The sequence below is a fragment of the Ambystoma mexicanum genome, chromosome 9 (assembly GCF_040938575.1).
Source record: "Ambystoma mexicanum isolate Mex_15411 chromosome 9, UKY_AmexF1_1, whole genome shotgun sequence".
NCBI lineage: Eukaryota > Metazoa > Chordata > Amphibia > Caudata > Ambystomatidae > Ambystoma > Ambystoma mexicanum.
Genome location: NC_090931.1, coordinates 1,198,515,070 through 1,198,521,069, shown reverse-complemented (window position 1 = coordinate 1,198,521,069; position 6,000 = coordinate 1,198,515,070).

The window sequence follows — 6,000 nt, the reverse complement described above, 5'->3', positions numbered from 1 at the left end:
TGGGAGAGCCTAGGATGAGGATCTCTGTTTTTTTGTCAGTCAGGCAGAGGACATGGGTTTCCATCCATGCCTGAATGAGGATGTAAATCTCGTTTACTAAAGCTGTATCCGCAGAGAAATTGCCAGAGAGGGGAATGAGGATCTGGGTGTCATCAGCATAATTTGTTTAGGTGACACCCAGTCTGTCCAATTTGTCGAATAAATGCTTAGTAAAGATATTACACATAGTTGACGAGGCACATGTTGTTTGAATTGGGACTGCTGCGTCTAGGGTAGAGAAGACTTGCATGCTTCTATTGTCGAGAAAGGATTGGACACAGGCTGTAGCTTCACTTGAGATGTGGGCGGCTGAAGCTAGGTGTTTGCAAAGTGCTTCGTGGTCCACTAAGTCGAATGTGATCAACAGCTGTGTTTCATTTGTCATTGAGCTCATCGATTTGGGCTTTAGATCTATTAGTGCACTCTCTGTGCCGTTCTGAGGTATGAACCCAGATTGTCAAGTGCCTAATGGTTGGTCTCAAGGTACTTTTGGATTTGCAAAATAGGCCACTCTGTCAATTATCTTCAGGAGAAATGGGACTGTTGAGATAGGCCTATGGTTAGTGGGGATGGAGGGGTCTAGGGCTTGTTTTTTAAGCAGGGGTAGAATCCTGGATTATTTTAAACTACTTGGGACGGTGTTGGATGAGAAGGATGCATTGATGAGTTCAGTGATAAAGGGTGCTAAGTCTTGTAGGAGTGTTTAGCGTGTTTTGGGAACACAGAGTACAGCACCACTGCACAGGATCAATGTATAGCATGTTTGTTTTTGTTTTTTTTGAAGTGCAGCGCCACTGCATGGGTTTGGTGCATTGATATAATGTGGTACAGCAAGACATGTGTTGCCAGTGTAACATGGACATATAAGTAAGGGCAGGTTATTCAGTCAAAAACGATTTGTACATATAAAATGCAAATACAATTTTCACAGTTAAAAGCACACATCTGTACCTTCAAAATGCACACCATTTCTCACCTGAAATGCCTATGTTGCAAGAGACACATTTGGTAATTAACAAACTAATCTCACTAACAAGACTAATAATTATAACTCATTAATAAAAGAATGTGTCTTCACTGCAAAAAGAGGCAGAAACTGAAAATCAGTTTTAAACACACATTCAAGTTTTTTTTTTTCTTTTTCTTTGCCTTCCTGTGCTCTGTCCACAGTAACTGCAGGAAGCAAAGACTTCGAATAAGCAGGAAATCAGCTTTTTACAGTTGCGACTGTACAAGAAGAGCCATTGTTAAAAGTAGGAGGATAGAACATGATTGATTCTGATTGGAGCATGTCACATCAAGCATCATGTTAGAGGCTGTGACTAGTGTTTTTGCTGCAGAATCTGGGGGAGAAGGGAAAGACATCTTGACACAGCTCGAGGAAGGACGGGGTTGACAGCTGGGGAGGCCTGATTCCTAAAGCAGATTCAACTCGGCTGCAGAGACTGGCTTTTCCAGTCAACAAGTCCCAGTTCGAGTGACGGCAGATGCTTGTCCTTGCTGGGTGAACCCCTCCAGAAGGCGAACAGCCAAAGAAGTTACATGCTGAATAAGCCCGGTAATTATCTCGCTGAGGTGTGGGGGCTGAGTGTGTACGAGAATATTCAGTCAGTGTAGGAAAGGAGATTCCTGTGCTTTACTCATGTGCTTAATGTTGCAAATTGAGTTCTTGTCTCCGCCACTCTCTTTTCAGTGTATCACAGATAATGCTGTTAATGTGCTATTTCATTTATTTCTGTAAAGAGTGAGATTGTGTTTAAATGCAACTTTTATAATACACAAAAATATCTGAAAGCAGACGGGTGGTGTGTTTTATATTTACCAATACAGTGCTGATGATGTGGGGAGATGTTTAGACAGTGCAATTGTCATTTTCAAGGTAGCTAAACATAAGATTTGGCTGCGGCTGTGTGCACAATGTAATTCAGTATGAGCAATTATAACGAACTGTGTGTGTTGTAGTCTGCCGGAGGTCTATGAGTCAGCAAAAAGGGAGGCCCGGGACATAGTTCACTACCGTATATAAGATAGTGAAAACTACCACATGATAGCTCGCTGCCATAGATAAGACAGAGAGAAATTGCCCATGGTGGCACACTAAAAATGAAAATGTGGTGTTCCTGAAATGCAAGCCTGAGGTCTCTCTAGTGATTACACGAAAAAAATCTAAACAAAAATAAGGGGTTCTGGATATTGGGGCCACAAATAAAACAAAGGAATTATGCTCACCAAAATACCACCAATCACGCATACCAACCACACATACCAACCACGCATACCAACCACGCATGTCTGTGTGCTGAAATAATGCATGTCCACTGTATTATTGTTGTACATGGCCGAATCTGAATACAAGGAGTGATTGTTGCTAAATTATTTTTCGGCGGTAAGAAAATACCATCAGGCCCCAAATCTCCACAAAAATACCCAACATATTTATGGTGCATTGCAGGCCAGGAAAGTGATCATAGAGTACCTACTGGGCGTGGCAAGCGTGTCTCACACTGCCATTTGCACATTAAAGGGAACCCATTTTTTAATAGCAGTGTGCCACTAAAAACGAATTTCAGAATGTCACAAAGGGAAACCACATTTTCAGACCTAGTGCAATATTTAGAGGCAAAGTTGTTTGCACATGGGACGTGGTCGTCGAACAGTACCTTAGAATGGCATGACCACATTCAGGGTGAGGTGCAGAAAGAAAAACTAGACAATATTTTTGCAGAAAGCAGCATAATTCAGGTCTGCCTTACAAGATTATTGAATGCAGCCGAGAAAGTGCAGAGAAAGACTGTTTAATACGGCTATCCGGCAAAATATGGTTTATTTTGAATAGGTCCCTGCGAATGCAGGAAAATGATACCCAGCTAATTAACAGGTTAAAGACTGAATTAGATGGGGCAAGTAAAAATCAGGAAATGTTAAGAGCAGAATTGGATGTATGCCAAAAAGACATGCAATTAAAATGCAGGGACTTTGATGCTCAGTTATCCAAAAGCAAGAAACAATTTGAGGATAGTGAGCAAGAATTGGTACACTTAAAAGCCTTAGTGGACCACATTAGACAGGATAAAGATGAGGTTGTTTCAGAAATGTGGATTTTACAAAAAGAACATTGTGAAAAAGAATGTGATCTCCAGAGTGCAGAACAAGAAATGATTAAAATGACTCAAGAAAGAGACAAGAGAAATAAAGAGTTCAATGAATGCCAAATGCAAATGTGCGACATGCAGGAGGTGATTACTAAGATGAGTAATGAAAACAACTATTTGCAAAATGAAGCAAACAGACTCCTTAAAAAGTGTAAGGACTTAGAACAGCAAATGTGCATTCCCAGGTCCCAGGAGAGGCGGCAGGGTACCACATTCAATGGAGTGGAGGTGAATTCTAGTTCTGCCCAACTGCTAGTGCTCCAGTGACTGGGCCGGTGACTGAACTTGGTTGCAGCGCCCTTGGGGGATTTGATACTCCCATTGGAGCCACCAATCTCATACACCTGAAAACAGGATTGAATCACAAAGTAGTGCAATTCCATGCATTGCAACAAGTAGCCCCATAACACTAATGAAATCCATTAAAGCCCTGATCAAACCATTTAAAAAGGGAGGTGAATGCTGCATTGAGGATCACTTAGAAGCGGTGCATGACATTTTTAAAGCACTCCAGATACCAAAGGAACAGTACAGACAATATTTTCATTTAACTTTAGATGCCCCGACGGCCAGCATCATAAGGGGATTAAATGAACAGCAGAATATGACCTGGGTGGAGTTTGAAAAAGAAATTAGGTGTCATTTTTCTCCTTTTCAGTCATTGCAGGAGGCAAAGAAAGTCGCTTACACAATCACTGCTGGACCTAATACATCCCCTCGCCAATTTGTACAAGACTTAAAAAGAGCATTTTCTCGCTTTGATGTATCCTTTGACCCAAATTCCAATGAGTTTAAAACTGCATACTTCTATGGGCTACAGAAAGACATCATATCCCAATTGGTCCGTGAATTTGACCGTGACAAGTCCCTTGAATGGATTGTACATCAAAGAACAAAACTATATGAGGTACTCTATTGTCAGGGTAGAGAAAGTGATAAAATGAAAGATACTAGACCTAAATCTAAAGAACCCTCAGCCACAGTAATGGAAATCAGGTCAGCCAAAATGTCCCTTGAGTCTGCTCAAAGCCAAGGTAAAAATAATGTGACAGCTGAACAAAGGGGTAATCAACAAAGATCGCCCTTTCCTGTACCAATGTTCCAATCACATAATCCTAGTAATAGGGAGAGCTACATCAGCCCTAGGTATTTAGGGGACTGACCCTGGGTAGGATATCGGCCTGATATGGCAGGTATGAACAATAACCAGAGACAAAATCAAGATCAAAGAAATGATGGTCCCTACCAGTCATTGGGGACAAAGAGTAGATTTGATCCCAACACCATGATATATGGTGGTCAGGATAGACCCCGATATGTGGATCGATTTACTGATAATGGAAATCAACATAGGGGCCAGTACCCACAATCTGAGAGACAGGACATGAGGCAAAACATGAACTACAATCCACGTCAGTACAATGATTCCCCACCAGGGGACTATAATCAAAGGATGGGTGCACCCCGCTCCCCTCCACAAATGAATCAAGAGTTCAGAAACCATCCCAACAGACATCAATCACCTGAGAGGTATCAGAATAAATTCAATCAGGGGGAAAACCACCAATATCAACCTAGGCCACAGAAAGAGGATTCTAGAGAGATGGAAAGGTTCCAGTGCCTTGAGGCCCAAGTGAAAATGTTATCTGAGCAAATAGGAAAGTTCTATACAGCACACAAAACAACCATCTAAAGAGGGGGCTGATGGCCCTAGCAATGACCGGGGGGCTTCTGAGAAGTGACTAAGTACTTATGACACCTGCAGTGCCAAAAAGACAGATTGCCCTGATGTAATTTTGCATAATGACTCTGAGATGCCTAATGATTTAAAAGTGAAAGCACCAATAAATGAACATGTAACAGAAAATGCAAATACTTCTAAAAAAGAGGTACGGTTTAACCTAGGACTAAATCAAACATTGATGATTTGTGCAAATAAAAAAGAAACACCTGGAATTCCAAAAGAACAAAGAGACAGATTTAAGAAAAATGACTCATGCATGAGGAATACCAGTGAACAGGGAGTAAGTGGGGATGCTACAGCTCCATCCCTGGGCAAGCAAAACAATGACCAAACACAGGTAGAAAAAGGAAATACTCAAAAGGAGGGTACGGGTCAATCACCTGAAGAATTCTTTGAGCCACATTTTTTTGAAGAGGCTGAAAGGGCTGGTATCACACTAAATGATCACAAATGCACAGAATTAAAAAATGACAAATTGCTGAATGATGTGGTTACACATGTTCAGTTGGAAGGTTGTAATGTGGTCTCTGATGTTACCCAGATGGATGGGCGAACAGTGGCCACACTCCAAAAAACCTCTGATCATAGAGAAATGAATAAAGTCTCTCGCGCAGAAATGGGTAAAAAGGAGGGAAAAATGTCTTTCCATTTACCAATGTGCTTAGCCAAAAGTGAAAAAGGCCTGAGAAAGGTGAGCCCTGAAATCAGTAAGAATTCACACTTCTTATGTGTATTAGAGGAAGTTGAGGACAGATATTATGCACCCATCACTGTAGAAGAAAAATGCCACACCTTTGCTATGATTGACACTCGCGCACAGGCCACAATTATGTCCAAGGAGCTGGTAAAGAGTATCAATAAAGGGAGACCCCCACAGAGTCAGATCACAGTGAAGGAAAATCAAGGTCCAGTGCATTACTTTAATGGGGAGGAGGTGCCCATCATATGTGTAACTTAGGTTGACATAAAAATAGGAAAGCACAGAATGAAACAAGAGGTATTGATCACATCTATTTGTGAAATTCCATTTCTGATGGGGACAGATTGCCTGAAAAGATTGTCTCC